The 18,794-nt window shown below is 42.2% G+C and overlaps 1 long non-coding RNA gene across 1 annotated transcript; it reads right to left on the minus strand.

The window, feature by feature from the left end:
• Nucleotides 1–514: 514 nt before the first annotated feature.
• On the minus strand, nucleotides 515–18,289 carry LOC311444495. The gene is made up of 2 exons (XR_014697906.1): nucleotides 17,207–18,289; nucleotides 515–1,098 (listed from the first exon to the last, which is right to left on the minus strand). It is a non-coding gene; the product is annotated as an uncharacterized lncRNA (long non-coding RNA).
• Between the last annotated feature and the right edge of the window lie 505 nt (nucleotides 18,290–18,794).

Here is an 18,794-nt window from a genome sequence, read left to right on the forward strand (position 1 = left end):
ACAAACAGAAAGGGCATGTTTAGACTTGCAGCCGATCTGAACGTTGAAGCCACTACTAGTATATTGAAGGGCAAGATTAAAGTTCAACATGATCTTTAAAATAGAAATAAAAATTGATGAAGTTCAGTATGGACAGGTCATTAAGCACAACAACAACAGCAAAAAAAAAAAAAGTAAGCACTAACACACAGTATCAGATGCACCTGGTGAAGAGGTTGTAGTGAATACAAGCCAGATTGTTTCAAAAAAGTGAAAAAGGAAGCACCAGACTGGTGTGTGTATGGAGTATTTCTGGTGGGATATACAACAAAATGTTTCAGTTGTGTTCAGCATCACTGTGGGCTCACTCTGGGGCCTCAGCTTCAAGTATACAGAGCAGCTAGAGAGAGTGCAGAAGGCAAAGAGGAATGGCTGGACCACCTGAAAACAAGGCCTGTGGGAGAAGACTGAGAAAAAGGGATTGTTGAGCCCAGTGAAAGGACCACCACTAAGGGAATGGCATGGTTACAGTCCATAAGTGGCACTCAAACAACAAAATAGTTTATTAACCACATCCGCAGATGATACAATAAGGATGATACACTTCAGCTTTGGCAAGATTCGGGTTAGAATTTAGAGAAACTCCAGTGGCAGGGTGCACTGGAACAGGCTGATTGGAGAGGCTGTGGCGTTCCCATCGTGGGGAGTCTTTAAGAACAGATTTAAAGGTTTTTCACTGGAATGACAAAGGTAGCTTTCCTTGTAGTGGTTCAGGGGATGGGTCAGAAGACTTGAGAAGTCCTTTCCTTGCTCATTAAATAGCTGGCTATGGTTAGGTTCTCTGGGAAGATCAAAGTGAACACTTAGCCAAGCACAATGCAACCGTAGGTTCACGGATGTTGTAACAATACAACTTTCTGGATTTTTAAACCCTCAAAAACAGTTAGCAGCCAACCTTGCCTGGAAGCTCCTGGAAGCTGATGCAACTGCACTCTGCTGCCAGAAGTCTATGGTGGGAACGGGGAAGAGTCCACCTTGATTGCTTTTCACTTCCAGAGCCACAGGGCTCTCCCAGAACTGGCTTAGCTTGAGTAAGAAGGATGGTGCTCCAGTCTGTGTCTAACAATCAAAAAAAAAAAAAAAAAAAAAAAAAAAAAAAGCATTGACAGATCTCTCTAATTTTTGGTCAGCCTATTTCCAATCCTACCCACCATCTCACCATCCCTTATTCTCCTCCACCACCTCTTCTGAGCTCCTCCATCATCACCTTAACATCTGAGCATTTAGAACAACACTAAGATTTTGCCCAACAAGGGAGACAGAATCTCTCCCTTCCGTGTCTTTAGAGAAAAGATCAATGCTGAGATCAGCCTTAAGGAAATGAATACATGAGGTAGCAAAAAGATGAGTAACAATAACTGTCAAACAGGGAGCAGAACCACATATTGTTTGAGTGAAGCAAACGCTGTCCCAGGAGCCTCTGCCTTCCACACACGTCCTTTCTTTATTCTTCTCAAAATTGGTCAAGGCAAAGGTAAACATCCAGCAGAACACCCTGCACTTCACCCAGGAGCAAGACATTGTAATCCTGGGCCAAATCCTTGCTTTATGGCAATGATTTACCCCAAAGGAGGGTCCAGCCACCCGCTTCAGTCCCAGTCCGTCTCATTGTTCCCTGTGTGCATGAGGTTCATTCTAGTTTAGCTCCCTTAACTCTCCTGATATTTACTTACACAATTATTTCATGTAGACTTATTGTTCAAGCCTTCTCTTTTGTTCTTGTAAAGATTAACTTCTTAGAAACATGTTCAGCCAGCAAGGCATTTTGAAATATAATTCTCTGGTGGTCTATTTTCAGAAGTGAAATACTTGGTGGTCACTATGTTTTACTAGTAGTACTTAGTGGTTTTAAAAGCTGTTTTCTGTTCTATGCATTAACATAATTTGTTTACTATAAAAAGACTCCTAAACATATATTTCTCCAACCTTCCTTGCCCATTACAGAAAGAAACCTGAATGTTATATCAAAAAGACTCAAACAAAGTCAAGTCTCAAAGTGTTCTTACCCCAAAACAACTTTACTTACAGACTATTTATTTTCCCAATGAGCTTAAAAGCCCTTAAAACAACAACAGGCACATACACCACAGCCCATCAGAAATACAGCACATTCCCTTATTGCTGCAAGAAATGCCATGATAGCAAGAACCCCAGCATGCACGAGTCAGACACCCTGAAAGCACAGACCATGCTCTGCACTCCGCAGACAACATCAATGGAAAATAAAGAGTCATTTATGAAGTTACACGGCTTATAGCTGTGTCTCAGCAACTGTTTCTGCTCCCTGCTCCTGCCTGCAAATGAACGAGGCAAGCAAAGACGTCAGAGCCTTCAGAAAATGATTTTAAACTGAATGACAGAGTATCTTGAGTTGGAAAGGACCCACAAGGCTCATCACGGGGCCACCCCAAAATCAAACCAAACAATCAGAAAAAAAATAATCTTCTTCCCCCATCAGCCATGCTTGCCGCTAGTGCTTCATTCTGGGTAAATTTTTAACAGCGGGCAGTGTTTGATGCCAGTTCGTGGAGTACATCGTTAGGTGGTAGGACAGGGTATTTATCTTCCACGTGTGAGCTGCCCTGCTGAGACAACGGGATCAGCCAGGTCTGCACCCAAAACACAGCCCCCATGGGCTGCCTACGTGGGTACAAACGCCAGCAAAGCAGCCTGTGAAGTTCAGAAATCATCATAAAATAATATTGATAAACGGCAAGCAGTTCAGAGCAGGACTAGCAAATAATGAAGAGCCTGAGGGAACGGATGGCAGAGGGAAGATTAGAGGAATTGCATATGTATGGCTTTGACCAAAGGAAACAGTCCAGGGATATCTGACAGGTATCAACTTCACAGAGAAGAAGGAAGTGCTCAGGGTGGGAGAGGATGGATAACTGGGAGCAATTAGAGACAGCTGAATAAAAACAAATTTCAGTTCAACATGAGGAAAGAGAATCAGAGAAAAAAATTAGAATATGAAATAGTTTGGGGGCAAAAGGGCCATGCGTAGAAGCTTCTTCACTGAAGAATTCAAAAGCAAGCATGAGAAAGCCCTAAATACACATCCAGCAAGGAGAATCATCCTTTGTGAAGCAGAGAAATAGTCGGGGTGACCTACTAATGCTCCACCAGCTCCAGGATCTAGCACTCTATTTATACGTGACCGCATCGTGGGATACAACGCAGTGAAGTCAAACACGTTTGCTTCTCAGGAAGCCTTTTCTTGGTGCCTCTGCTCCCACATGGCCGGTCTTGGAAGCAGCTCCGCAGACTTTTGTTGTGCTCTGGGACATTTGACTGCTACTGCTGGTGGCAGCAGGAGCCAAGCAAATGTAAGCAGTGTCACTCTGATCAGCAACTGGAGAGCAGAGAGCTGCCAGATGCTCTCCTCTCCCTAGAAAAGCTCTGGAGCAACGCGTGCGACTAGGTTCTTCGCCTTTTGCCAGAGTTTACATCTATGACACAAACACAATAGCCTTGTACTGACATTTGCTTCAATAAACACCGGGAGAGCTTCCAAAAGCCAGTTGCAGACAGTTATGAAAACTAACCAAGCCACTGAACTATTATATAAATGGTCTTCCAGGGCTTCATTATTGCAGTTACTACTGGACAATAACAAGACTCTGAGGGGCTCCTACAATGGCAAAGTCGTGTTTCTGATCCCAGAGGCTTCTGGCTCAGCCTCTTCTATTCAGGCACACCAGAACTAGCCCAGCTCTGAATTGCAAGACACTGTGGGGTTAAAACCCCAGCATTGCATCAAGATTAAATACATCTGTTATGAAAACCTTCTGTGCTTTGCATACATGATTCAATAAAGAGCCTTAGTGGGATAATTATTTCACCCAGGTTATTAACCAGAATTTTCTTTACGTTTTTTATTATTATTATTACTCCTCAGAAAAAATGTTTAAGGTAAACAACTCCTAATTGTGCAAGAATTGCATTAAGTGGGATGCTCTACCCTGAATGCCCACTCCCGGATATTATGTACCATTACCAAAACTCATCCTGGTATTAGGAAATGAGTTTTATATTTCAAGGAGCTTCAAGCAGAAGCTGCAAGCAGGCAGCACACGTATGCAAAACATAACAGTCCCCGTGCAGGTCGGCTCCTGGCTGCCACAGGGGACATCAAGGGGCGTGTGAGATGCCAGAACTCGGCAAAGCCGGGGATGGGCGCTTGGGTCCCGACCACCCGAGGTTCCCCGCGGTGTCCCCATTCATCGGCTGCGGGAACAGAGCGGCGACAAAGCGGTGGCACCGCTCCGGGGGAGCCCCGAAAGCAGCCGGAGCAGGGCTGGGGGAGCCCGGAGCCAGCCCAGAGCCGGCCGCCAGGGGGCCCCGCACCCGGCGGGGCTCCGGGGGATGCGGGTTCGGGGTTGGGATCGCAGCTGGGAGCAGGGTCAGGCCCCCAGGGAAAGGGGTTGGATCCTGGGAAGGCACTGGGGGGGGACAGCAGGCAGCGTGGACGATGTGTTTGGGGATATAAATTGTGATCTGGGCTCTTCTTGTGCCCAGGTGATGCAGAGGTTAATTTAAAAAAAAAAAAAAAAAAAAAAGATAAGAAATTATGGTCAAAGAGGGAAAAAGACACATAAAGATGGGCTCTGAAGCCCAAGACCCAGAGCAGCAGTGCTCAGCACTCCCATCTATTTGCTGGTGACTGCATTTAACCGATAGCCAGGGCCCCTCGCAGCATCTCAGGGCCCAGCTAAGAACCCTCCAGAGAGCCCCGCGGCACCAGCAGTTATTTCACCTGGAAAGCCTGACCCAGGAGAGCCCTTGTAGCACATTTTCCAGATCAGGTGGTGGCTGCATCCCTCTCCTTTCTGCAGCAGGACTCAGAGGTGCAGGCACTGGCTCTGGATGGGGGGAGCACGATGCCAGACCTCTCCCCCCCACAGCACGCTGCCCACCAGCCTGCAGGATGCTTGGGTGGGCAGAGGCTGCACCTAAATCCTGCTCTTGATATTTTCCCTTACTAAGTATGGAATATACAGCTTGTGTTCCTGCTCACAGGACAGTTTATTCATCTTGGGGTTTTTAAAAAAAATAAAATGCCTCCTTGCGCCTATTTGCTGTTAGGAGAAAAAGCACTCTAACCACTGAACTAACGCGAACGGAAGGGCTCCAACAGCCTTTGTGTCAGAGCAAACTGCCATTTGGCAAAATAAATAAATAAAAAAAATCCCAGTCCATCACAAGTGTTGCTGGAGAAGTTCTACAAGTTTCAGCCCTTCCGCACAGACGGGCAGAGCTTTGCCTACTCGGCAAGTCCTGCCAGCGCAGAGGTGTTGAACAACCACCTCAAGCCCCAGTGTCGCAACACGCCGGCCTTGCTCAATCGCCACCTGACCTTCGAGACTTCTGGAGCCTGCCAGTGCCTTTCTCCTCAAATTCAGCTTGCCCCACAACTTGAATGACACAGGAAGGTGTCCCGCAGTGCTTTGCAGAGGGCCACTTCCCAGCGGGGTTTTGTTAAGGGTAATTAGCTGAGTAGCCACAAAGGATGAGATAGATAACTGGGAATGCCACAGTCGAAGCTGAGAGTGACCACTAGTCAGCATTGCAGCCTTTCGACAGAAAACACATTGTTTTCTGCTATGTGGACAAACAGGTTGGACTAATTACTACATATAATCATTATTATTTATGCTCCACAGACATCAGAGTTTTGTCTTTAAATGAATTTATAGAGGGAAAAAAAATCACAAAGCCGAATAATCCCTTTAATTATATGCTTAAAAATCCTGAATGGAAGAAATTAGGAGACACAAAGGAACAAACGTAAACTAATTATTCCTTGTTTTGCAACTAACGTATTTCTATGGTAACCACTATGGTCTTCGAAGAAATTAAATGAATTTAAAAAAAAATCAGTTCATCAGGAAAGTCACCCAGTAAAGCCACAAAACAAAGATCTTTCAAATAAGTCTAGAGATGATGAAGGAGAAAAGCATGCATTTTCCCAGCTGTTGATCATTAGAGCTACGAAACTGCATTTTCATTAAAACCACCAAGTAGATTCTCCCTTACGTGCTCTGCGGGGAGGTTGGTGGGTATATGAATGGGCACACACACACAGAATAAAGGAGAGAGATGACTTCTGTGCACAGTGTGCCAGTACAGCAAGGTGAACAGAAAACAAGAATGTGTATTTTTTTTTTTTTTTTTTAAAGAATAGTTACACTTTCTGCTCACACGCATTTTTTGAGGTTGAAAACTTCCAACCTAATTTTAACACAACCTCAGTTCTCCTGTGCAGCTTTAGGTAGATTTTTAAGTGTTGATTTGAACAAGCAGTGTCCCAGATCTGTCTCTCCAGTACAGGAAAATTTTCCAGTAGGCAAAAAAAGGTGTACAATTTTAATAGGTCAACAACACATGAAGAGTGGTGTTGTACTCAGTAAAGACCAAGTTTACACATTTTTGCCCTTGAAATGTAGGAAATTAATCAAAACCAGGCACTTAAAACCTTAACCAGGCTGTCATCAGCTTTACATTATTAAAGTTTAGCTCAAGGGGTGCACTGCCAGAGGAATAATTCAACCAGAATGGTCCACGAAGCAAGCAGATTTGGGCTCTGCAGGAGGTTTGTGTCTTCAGGCTGTGCAGAGCTTGTTAGCCAAACAGACAATTCATGCAAACATGCCTTACTCCTCTTTTGTCTGCACCACCAAAACCAATGGCTTCCCCTATCACATCTGTGGCCGTGCTGGCAGCTACAGATAACGAAATGAACCGAATAGCCTCGTACAAAGAGATCCTCGGTTTTCAGTTGAGGAAAGTCCCTGCAGTTGAAGCCGAGGAGCAGGGTTCAAGCCCTTTTACAGAGGTTCAGAATTTTTTCCACCCTTTGTGCTCTGCATGGCGCTTTTACTGTCATACTCCCATGTCTAGCTTCATTCAGCACTGCAAACAGAACAGGAACTTTGTGCACTGTGTTCAATTTACAGTTTTCTGCGGTAATCTCTCTCTACGCTGGCATGAGTTGTCACAAACAGAAGAAATACCAAGACCCCTGCATGTCAACAGGGCAAAAAGGCTGCCCAGCTCCCTGCAGCATGGCTTTCTGTGTAACAGCTTCACCATTTCTCTTGGGTGGTTTTTGCCACAGCTTTGTAAGGAAAAAGACGTCACAAATCCCAGGCTCAGTCCAGCAACAGATTCATTCCCACCTTTGGTTAACATAAGATTATTAATATTCTTAATAATGGCAATAACAACTCCTATTAAGACAACCTGCTGGCTTTGGAGAACAGGTTCCTATTTTCCTCAGGTTCTAATTTTAGAAGCTTCTGGCGACTATGTAAACTTGTGAGCTAGAAACAAACATGAAAACAATATAAATCATTTGTTGAAAGGATGGGGTGGGCAACAAGACCCAAATATCCTGCAACACTGAAGTCAGCCCCAGACTTTCAGATCTGCAGAGTAGATGAAGTGCAGCACAAGAGTTTCATGGGCATGACTGGGTTGATGCTAAGAGAAGCTTTCCCATCAACTTCACTGGAAGACACAAAGCACACAACAGAGTAACCAACACTGGGCATCAAACACTAACCAGATTTGGGAAACAGGGATAAGCACACAGCCATGTGGAGAACCACAAAGGCATCACATCACATGGGTGAAATTTGCTCCCGTTTGATACAAGACCCTCCAGCTCAGTGCTGTGCTCACTGTAGCCCCATTCTGCATTTTCTCCACCAAATCCCTGTGCCCACTGCTATGTTTAGAAAGCATGATAGTGGTGAAATGCTCATTTTGCATTTGTTATAAGTTTTCTTCAAAAGATAAAGCAGCTTTTCATACACTGAAACACATCCCTAAGGTCAAGTCTGTTCATATTCCATTTTTCTTTCTCATTAATCCACAAAAAAAAAAAAAAAAAAAAAAAAAAAAAAAAAAAAAAGCTACACAGCAATTTGCATCATACTTATAACAGACAAAAGAGCTGAAAAATCTTCATGAGATTTTTTGGCTCTTTATTCTACAGAGCACTTAAGCAGAAGCTTAATTTACTTCACATGAGTAGTATGTGACTCCAGTGGGACTATGTATCTGATTAAGAATGAATCCAATTGTCTCTCTAGATCAATGCCATAATTTATTCCTCCCTGAGTATTAGATAGATCCTTAAAGTATCTTTGATAAACACATGCAGTGCAAAGGATTAAGTGATCCAAGCTATAAAGTCACACACACTAGTGGAAAACTCTCAGATACATTTAACATCATCACTCAATCATTTTGTTTCTACTACATTTCCTATTTAAATAAACTCCTTGCTTTTGCCAGAAGTCTGTACAATGAAGAGCTCATAAAAGCAGCCCCTCACCTTTTCCATCAATTTCTTGACAAATTCCAGATTAAAAAAAAAAAAAAAAAAAAACATTTGTTGGGTCAGATCCCTTCAATAGGGATAAATTTTCAAGACTCTGGAAATACAACATAAAGACATATATAAGAAATATAACAAAGATAAAATATACAAGAATTTTGCAGACCAGTTACATGCCACTAAATCAGATACAGGAGCTGCTTTTGCTGATAGCTGACGCTTTGGACATGGGTTTCTTTACCTGCACTCCAGGGACCCTCACACACTAGACTCTGGAAGTTAGCACTTCCATCAGAAGTATGATTTAATAGCCTTCACAGCAAACAGTGACCCTACAGGAAAAATAAATGAGTATGTGTTGGTAGCTGAAGGCGAAGGCATGTTTTGCACACATGATGTCACTCTTGCAACTCAGGAAGAACTAATTGCTTGGCTTGTTGTAGTCTCATACTCCTTGGGTTCACTTGCAAATTATAGTCGTCTGGAGAGCTACAGTATGTCATCAGCACACAGCAATGTTGTCTGAAGCGTAATTAATATCTGCCTTTCTTTTCAAGTTCCTTATTTACCCTCTTTCCCCCATGACAAATATGTTAATGACCTCTCCAAAACCCACAAGTTGTCATTTTCAAAGAGCCCCCGTCTTTCTGCCTTGAGCTGAACACTTGAGACTAAATCACGGTGAGCCTGTTCTTGCCCCCATTAAAGCTGTTGAGGGTTTTGTCAGTGACTTCAGTGTAAGCAAACTCTCACAGGCTCTAATGGGAGCAGGACCACAGACCTATTTTACTTTGCACCTTCAGCCAGAGGTAAAAAAAAAAAATAAAATAAAAAAGCAACACACCAAACAAACAATAGGCAAGGATTGTCTTACAAGTCGGCAGGATTCTGAGTTGAATCAGGTGCCCAAGGCAACATCAGGATCTCAAGCTATCCAGTCCTGTGTGTTGCAAAGCTTGCAGGGTCCTAAGAAGCTATTTGGTTTTGATCAGTTCTGAGAACGTGTTTTTAAAGTTCATTTAGATTTTCCAGCAAAATTACTGTCTGCTTACCTGATTCTAAGTACTTTTCTGCAAAGGGTAAAACATTTCCCAGAGCTGAATATAGCTGCATGTGAAAATAAACATACAAAATGTGTACATCAGTGACAGCAATAACTGTACTGCTAGCCCAGACCATCATTGTGGAACATTTTGATACCAGTTTATAAAGTACTGCTTGCACTCATACAAGGACTTGAATAATCCCAAATGCATGACTTTTTTTTTTCTTAATATACATGTATCTTTACAAATGAGTCAGGTTTACAAATAATAAATGCATTTACACTAAAACCAGAAATAGGGTCTCCTATATTTAATTACCCACAACTGTGTTCTACTTTTCCTTTTCTATTAAAAAATCCCCTGATTAAATCATCTGCCATGAGGCAGAAATCTTCATAAAACAAAGAAATACTATTTCCACTACTACATAGCTGTTAGTTTCATATGTGAATAAAGAATTTCCCTTTCCAAGATTTAAGCACATGGCAAGTCCCCATGGCATATTTATCAAGTTTTCACATGTTTCTATCCTGCCAATTACCAAGGTGGATCTTTTGAAATTCTTACCATATTACTAATATGAATGTACTTGCAGGAAAGAAAGTACAAGATACATTTCTTCGTTTGTATATACTGCTGTAAAATAGAGGTTCAGACACCCATATTTTTCTAAATCATTCTCTTTCTTCTCTGTACAATCTCCTTCTCCCTTCCTTAGCTTCTAAAGCATACTTTACACCTAGCCATACCCTGGTCTCGGTGATAGCTGATACTTAGCACACCTCTTATTGATCTAGCAGGACTTGCATGAGCAGACCCTCTTGGGACAATGATTGCAAGCCTGTGTTCATAGTTTTTTCTTCAGCTCACCCTCAGAAGCATTACAGCCACATCAGAAGCAGTGTATTTGAGGGTGAAAATTGTATTTGAGAGACACCACAAGGTCTGCTTTGTTGAGACTGCAGTGTTACGCAGTAAATTTTGCCTCAACAGGAGCATCTTTTTCCAAGCACCTTTTTTCCCAGTCAGGAGCATCAAACCATCTTATGAGGTTTCCAAAGTGTGGGCAGGGCCAGGAGGGATAAGGCAGAGAAAGGACCATAAAACAGAATGACTCTGCTACCCCAGCCAGAGGCAGACTACAGTAATTTAGGAAGCTTACAGCCTGACACAAGTACATGAGAGTCATCTGAGCCTGTGCAGCAACACAAAACCAGGAAGGGAAGTTTTGTTTTCATGTCTTTCAGAGACAACACTTACAGAGAGCACTGGGGTCAGTCTTCCAGCAGGGATTTTCAAGATGCAGACTATTCCATAAGCATAAACCACATAAATCCCACAGTAACTCCTTACACTTAGGGCTGTGACACAGAGAGCCTCAGTCCTGCTGATGACAGAGGTGGAAGGAAGCCCATGGTCCACAAGCACCAAGGTATGGTACTCCACAAGCTACCTGCCATTTATATTTTTAAAAGGCTTTTATGCTACATTGATAAAACAATGTAAAGGGAACATAGAATATAAACATTTCTGAATGACAGAAAAAAATCAATTCCAGCAGAATTTCTTTCTTTTTTTTTTTTTTTTAACAACTTATATTGATTCTCATTCCATCATGGTTTAGATGCATTTCTTCAGTGTTATTTTAAAAAGCCTCCTGCATTCATCATTTAATAAAGATAAACCCTCTGCTTTTAAAAGCTTTTATAAGTTTCTAAAGTTTGCCAGACCTTGTAGCAAGTCCAATGGATTTTCATGATCTTTTCTCTTTTATCAACAGCAGAACAGGGACCATGATTCAAGATTCCTGGTTTCTTGTCTTCATTTTGCAATACCATCACTGACAAGCTACATTTGACACCTCTGTGCCTCAGCTTGCCTAGTTCATAAATGGGCCCAGCAACACCTGTCACATGGTGTTAAAAGGTTGAGTTAATTACTGCTCATAAATCACATTGCGAAGAGAAATATATATATATATGCAAAGTAGTTTTGATGTTGTAATAGAATTGCATTGCTTTAAGATGCAATTAAATTGTTATGAGATTCATATTTCTTGTATCACTTTGCTACCCATTAGCATTAAATATTACTTCCAGAATATTCAAAACCTAGGTACAATATTTGTGCAATTCAAGATGACGCTACTCAGGACACTCACTGGGGAAGATACTGGAATAGGAACAACTTTCTCTCTCCATCTCCCATTGAAGTGCAGTGATTTTTGCATTCATTTTAAGTGCTGTAGGACCTGAATATATTCACCGTTGCTAATAAGCCTTGAAAAGCAACACTGCCACTTTATAAGACACAAATCCTACATTTAATAGCTCAGTTGCAAACAAACACTTCTCCTCCCTCCCTTTAACTAGCACACTGAGTGACTGAAGGATTTAAAATGAGGCACCATCACTTTGTGAAATGTTTTGAGATCTGCCAAGTACAAAGTAGCATTACGATTACCATTTTCACTTTGATTTTTTTTTTTCCTCCATGAACTACTTACTATCAACTACAGCTGCTTTGTGGACGAGGAGCAGATAAGGTGTTTAGGCATGAACACCATACCTTTCAGAGTATCACACACAATCATACACACAAATGTGGCTTGCAGTAGCAGAAATAGGATCAAGTTATAAAGTTTGAATTAGATGAGAAAATTCCTATTTAAGACTGCAATGATTTCCAAAGCTTTTTTTTCCTCCTGCCCACTAGAAAGACAAAGAAATATTACAAATTTCCCAGGTCCAGATTTCAATGGTGTCCAGTGAAACTGTCTTTATTTGGGTTTTACCTGAATTTCAGTTATGAGGTATAACTGAAGTAGACATTTTCTGTGCCTCTTCTATGCTACACTGAAATGGCATGAAAAGACAGGAGGAAGGGAAACAAAGCAACAAAGACTCATCAGTGGAGCTGCCTATGGCAATAGACTCCATTTCCTACACATTTTCTTTCCATTTCTCTCATTGCTACAGTGGATTGAATGTTCCTGTGCCCCAGTCAAACAGCATACATGACCACAAGTGGACATCAGGAGGAGACCTGAATCCCTACTAAGCAGTTCTGTCCAGATACCCTTTGACAAAATCCCAGACAATGACATGTTTATAGAATTGTTCCCCAGCACTACTCCATCAAGGAGCAAGCGCTCCATTCCCAGAACAGCTTACACAGACTGTTCTACCTCTAAAACAGGCTGATGAATAAATTAGTATGTTTTTTTAACTATTTCAAATTTAACTGTTTCTTTCAAAGACTGGATACGTTTAGCTAGTGAAACCTGAGGTTTACTATTGGGATTTTCTTTTTCTTAAATCTTGTATGTGGGAAAATAAAAAGATTACTAACAATGTAGAAATACTTAGCCTGCTTCACAAAACAGACCTCCTGCCTTGGAATTAGTATGGCAATTTGACTTTGGGGCTGAAATTTCATCTTCACAGAAAAAGCCAAGTGAAGGTTTCTTAACGCCTCCTAGCACCCGATGAATAAATGACAAAAAGTAGGTTGTAATTCATCTCATGCTTGAAATCAAGATGAGCTGTGGGTACCCTGGATTGCCCAAATTCTGATCTGCATCCAAAGTCACAGTTTTTAAAAGAAGGGGCTAGCCTCAGAGTATAGCCACCTCTATGCTAGAGAATGCAGACGGGTAATATAAATCATACATGACTGCAGGATCTGGCCCTCATTTGGGGGCAGAATGCTGAAACTGTAATTGCTCTTGCAATGAATAGCTGATGAATGAAAACAATTAGTCACTTTATTTAACCTGTTGTTAGTTCTGCCAACACAAGTTTACAGAAGTCATTAGTCAGACTGCACACAGAGAAAAAAAAAAATCCAGAGATTTGATTTTAAAAATCATGTGATTAAAAAAGCTCCGAAAGAAACAGGTGAAGATGTTTGGCCTGCCCTTCTTTCCAAGCAGTATGGAGGGGCACGGCTGTCCCTGTCCCCCCTCCTCTGCCTGCCCCGCAGGGACAGATGGCTCCTCAGCAGGCACCGGACTCCCGGCGTACACCCTTGGCCCTGCAGCAGCCGGCCCGCAGCACGCCACCATCAGAAACAGCAAGAAACACCTCGCTTTTCTGCATTTAACCTTCTCGGGTTTGAAGGTCTGGAGACACAGGGCCACCACAAGCACAGGCTTGTTAAGTCTGCCTCCCTCCTGCCTGCCCAGCTGGCTGTCAGCCATTTTGTCATCATCCCCAGTGGCACTGGGTTGGAGGGGAAGGGTGGCCATTTTGCCACCCTTTGGCCCACACATTGCCCTGCAAGACAGCAGCCATCTTCACTGGGGGCCACAAGTCTGTGGACAGCCTGTCTTTGAAGTGGGTTAACCGCAGACACCATCAGCCAGCACCACTGGTTGCTCAAACCCCACCAGGAGATGGCAGAGAGCTGCTGCCATGGGCAGTTGCAGCCAGCACGAAGCACCCCAGGCCCTGACAGGAGCCCCTCGGCACCACACGCTCCTGTACCGCTCTGTTAAGACAGAAAAAAAAACACTGATTTAGCCTTCACTTGCTTCAGTTCACAAGTTAGAATTTTACTGCAATTAAAATGCTATTTTGTGTGAACAGTTACATTGTACGGAAACCATGCATGTTCATACTGAGCTCAGGAGATGTGTTATTAAAAAAAATGGACAAATCCAATTTCCCCATGCTTCACAGTGGTGTGTTCTAGTATCAGTATTGGAAGAGAGACTACGAAATAGATTGAACACCAGCTTGTGACCAACTTTGTGCAAGTAACATCTCTCTGTGCTTCACTTCCCCAATATATAAAATGAAGGTACTTATGTACCTTAAAACTACTGCTAAGCAAAAGGCCGACCTCCATGTCCATGAAGAATTACAGCCTGGATACTGTTTGTATTCAGTGTACTATGAGGTATTCATGATGTCCTCTGCCCCAAGCACACGTTCTTTTTGTGCTTTTACTCAAAGCATCTCAAACTCTCTACATAAACTTGTTTGAGGGTTTTTGGTTTTGTTTTTTAAAGAGGTGAAAATTTAAGATGTTTAAAGGTCTTACAGACACATCCTTGTTAGATTCTAAATGAGATTAATCAATAGGTAAACATAAGTGATTCTTTGCTTTAGCCAGACCATCTCAGATATCACAACCAATATCTTCTTTAAGGATAATTCAGATTGTTCCATCCACTTTCTAGATGATGATTACTACTCAAGAATGTCACAGACAGGAGAATAAGCTGTACAGTATTTCTGTACACCATATGCTTAGAAACAGAAAGGAGCCTTTTTGTGATTCTTCTGTTTGAGTGAATCCCTATGAATGTCTTGTCAGCTTGGTTCTCCAGGAAGTAGTGCTGAATCTCCTCAGCAGTGTTTTAATTGGCACCGTGAGAACATGCTGTCACTGCTCCCCTTCATTTTCTAAGGTATCATTCCAAAATCACAATGCCTACTTCTCTGATTATTTTATTTGGCAACCTAGAAAGAAAGGCAATTGCAATGTTTGCTATGAGCTTAAATAGAGAGAGAAAACACCAGATCATTTGGAGAAGAGAATAAAAAATAAAAAAATCAGACCAGTAGAACCTGGTTATACTCAAATAGGAATCTCCAAAGGAAATGTGTGATTGTGTGTGAAGTACTGCTGGTGACTAAGAAAGCCATTTTCTTTCAGATCAATACTGAACCAATACTCCAGTATGAGAAAAGGGGCATGGTAACACCGGAAATGTTATGTTCCCAAACAAGATGTTAAACAAATGTCTTTACCATGTGTGGTCATTAAAGATTTGATGTCAAGATGAAAGGTGTTAACCTTGGAAACCTGGCCAGATTCCAACATGGGTAATTACATTCTGTCTCCATAAGCAGTTCTCTGTAGAGTTTCAGCTGGACATTTCAGATCTTAAACCGTTATGTAGCCTTGCTGTGAGTGGCTTAAGAAACGTATTGTCTGATTACAGCAACAACTCAGTGTTATTCTGCATCAAGTACTCGTACTATGAAACTGCAAACCTTAGAGCAGTAACAAATCACATCATGGAAAAACTATTCCAGCCCTTGTGCATTGCTGCAGCCTTTTTACACGTGAGTAACCCTAGGAATGCAGAGAAACCTACTGTGCTGATAAATTTTATGGGATGGACCTTTTCAAAAGCAGGAAAACAACAACAAAAAGATGGCATTTTCACTTGCAGTTACCACCTTGGAAGAAACTCAGGGATACAGACTTGTGTTGGTATTTTAGAGCAGTTAACTGTTAAAGTTTGCATTCTAAACTGTTTTTCATAGAGGCATTCCTGCCTGGATCTGTGAGTTATGGGAAAATTTTGTGGAGTCTTTAACACCATTACCAAGTGTAAGCATCATATCTGTAGCCTGGCCACTGAATGCTACCAGCACATTAAGTACTGTCGCACTGAGACCTGCTCTGCAAGCAGAGCATTACAGTGCCAGACACTCTTCTGAAGGAAAGTTCCCCAGAGGCAGTATCTACACTGCTGGGCAGATGCTCTCTGCAATACACCCTGCAATCATGGTCCCTGGGTACACACCCTTGCCCCATGCTGACTCCATTGCAGGAGATCTGCATGCACACCCTTCCCCACATGCACTCGTTTCCTTTGTATGGAAGCCATGGCACACGTGGAGATGGGAGCTGAGTGGCATGCTGAGAGGTCCCCAGTGGGTACGATGTGCAGACCAGTGCAGTGGACAGTGATGAACTACAGATGCCGATACTGCAGCCTGCATTCAGAGGTCAAGCAGAAAGCAGAACTGAGAATATTTTGTGCATCTTCCAAATGTTGAAAAGATCATTCTTACCATCCCCCTCATTGCCATTAGCATCTTTTCCTTCCAAAAGGAAGTTATACTTTAGCTAAAACAGGCAACTCCTCCAAGTCCCATACAAAATTCTGATGCAGAGATTTTTCTGATACAGAGTTTACTGAAGCCTGTCACAGAAATGGTCTAAAGTTCAAAGTGACTGCAAAATCAGACAGCGTAAGAACACATTGTAAAGCGTGTTGCCCTTCTTGTGAATGAGAAGTCCTTATTTATGTAAAAAGTCATGAGCCTACCTGATCTTGTATTGATTGCCATATCTTAGATGTGTTCATTTCAGAAGACCTTTAATAATACTACACAATAACCTGAGCCAGTGACAGTCTCTTTTCAATGCTAAGTTTCTGAAACCACAAAGAACAACACGGATTATTTTCAGATATTTTCCCAGTGCTCAACATGCAATTTATCAAATTCCCTTCAAGCATTCATCACACCCATGCAAATAATTTATTCTACCCTACGGAACGTTTGTGTTTGATCACAATGACAACTTACTGCTGCTATTCTTTATCAAATACATTATGGCATTTCAAACCTGGGAACAACACCTAAATTACGTCGAGGAAACATGTTGAGATGAATGTCCGTTCCTGCAATCTGTGCACCTCATAAACTCGGCAAGATTTAGTTATGTCAGCAAGGTCTGCAGAACCAAGACCATGCTTTTGAAAAATGAGTTGTTAATCTCCAAAAGGATTATCACATTGGAAGATAGGCAAACACTTATCTCAAGATTATTGTTACAAGAAAGGCACTTTGATTATAAACTACATTTTTATCATTTAGGAGTCACCTGTCCTGCAAATACACATGCACTAATTTGTCTATGAAATCCCTGGGAAACCACAAACAGGTTTTAGAATCTGCTGATCAGCGTAAGTAGTCTGTCAGAATACCTTCAGCAAATAAAAGAAATGCAAAATACCAAAACATACCTAGAGGACACGGTCTTCTGGCTGGGTAAGATTGCAGGCTGAGACCCAAATAGCTGGTAATTTGGGGCGGAATGACTTCTACCAATCAATCAGTACAGAAAGCTAACATCACACAAATTACGCATTTAACAGGCAGTGCTTGACAGCAAGAAACAAGCTACAGCACAGAAAATTTCTGTGTATTTTAAGTCTTCATCTCAAACTTACTCCTCATACAATTCATCTGCAGGCTGTAATTTACTAAATCCATCTGTTGTTCCTACAGCTTGCTTTCTGGAAATGCTGCATTTCAAGGGTCTGCTTGTTAGAGAAGGTCAAAGAGTAAAGCAGGCCCTTTCATTTTAAGTGACTTGAAAGAAAAGGAAAGGAAATTTATATTTAGAAATAGAAATGATTAACTAGGGGAAATATATTAGAGTATTAAAATAAGTGACATAGAAGAGCTCTTACTTCCAATTAGGCTGACTTTACTTCAAGAAAAATATTTATATACAAATATAAAAAGCTGAGGAATGCTAACCTATACTAAGATGAAAGTATCTCATAAAATAATTCAAATTTAGCCTTGAAAATGGAGTATCAGCTTATATACTTTTTCTTCTAGTTGTTCTGAAGTCTCTGCTTCTGTGCTTCCTTCTCTAGCCACCAAAACTTCTAGCAACTTGCGTTTCTCTGTTACCATACTGTCTCTTCTTCTAGCTACACACCTTCCACTTCTCCATAGTTTTCAGAAATGTATCATCTGCTACTACTGCCTTGTCCCAGGATTCATACACAGCACGAGCAGACAACTAACAGATTTACCACAGGATTAAGGACACAGATTCCCATACACCTCAGTCCAAAACTGAGGGTCTCAAGCTAAATCTGGACTAGGATCCACCAAGACGCACGTTTGACTTCTGACTGCATTCAGGGCTTCTGTTATCAGCACGCTTGTTTGCTGAGATAAGGAGCACCAAAGCCACTTCAGAAAAACAGAAGAAAGCTGTGGGCAACTCCCAAGCATATCCCACGATCCATGAGGCACTGATGGTGGAGCCGCACAAGACAGCACAAGTCAGCCCCGAAACCCCAAGGTGTGCCTACAACCCCCATGGACATACTCAAGCCTGTTTTAAATGGGTGAGCTCACATACCGCAAGTGCTTTAGCCATCACGAAGGGGAGGAGGGAGACCGAGCCCCCTGCCTTATAAATACTCGGCAGCTGACGCTGTGGTTGCACAGGTGTTAGCTCCCAACTAACTCGCTAAAGGTGTGTCACAGCGAGCTGCAGTCACGCTTCAGGACTGCGGGACAGACCACGGTCACAGCTTTAAAGGGGGCAGTAATTGACTCTGTACAAAACAGTTGCAGAGGAGGACACAATCAATACGGCTGGACTTCAACCAGGACGCTGGAATAGCCATCTGTACGTGTACAGAAGTTTCCCAGGACCTTTACTAGCAGAAGTAGCCAGGCTTTCAGCCTAGAAAACATCTCAAGCTAGGTGTGCTAACGTCATGCTAAAACACTGGCTCAGGCCTGACTCAGAAGATCCCATGTCACCTACTGAGTCACCAAAAGCAGCCCTTGCAGCAGGGGTTT

This window comes from Aythya ferina (assembly GCF_964211825.1).
Source record: "Aythya ferina genome assembly, chromosome: 14".
Classification (NCBI taxonomy): domain Eukaryota; kingdom Metazoa; phylum Chordata; class Aves; order Anseriformes; family Anatidae; genus Aythya; species Aythya ferina.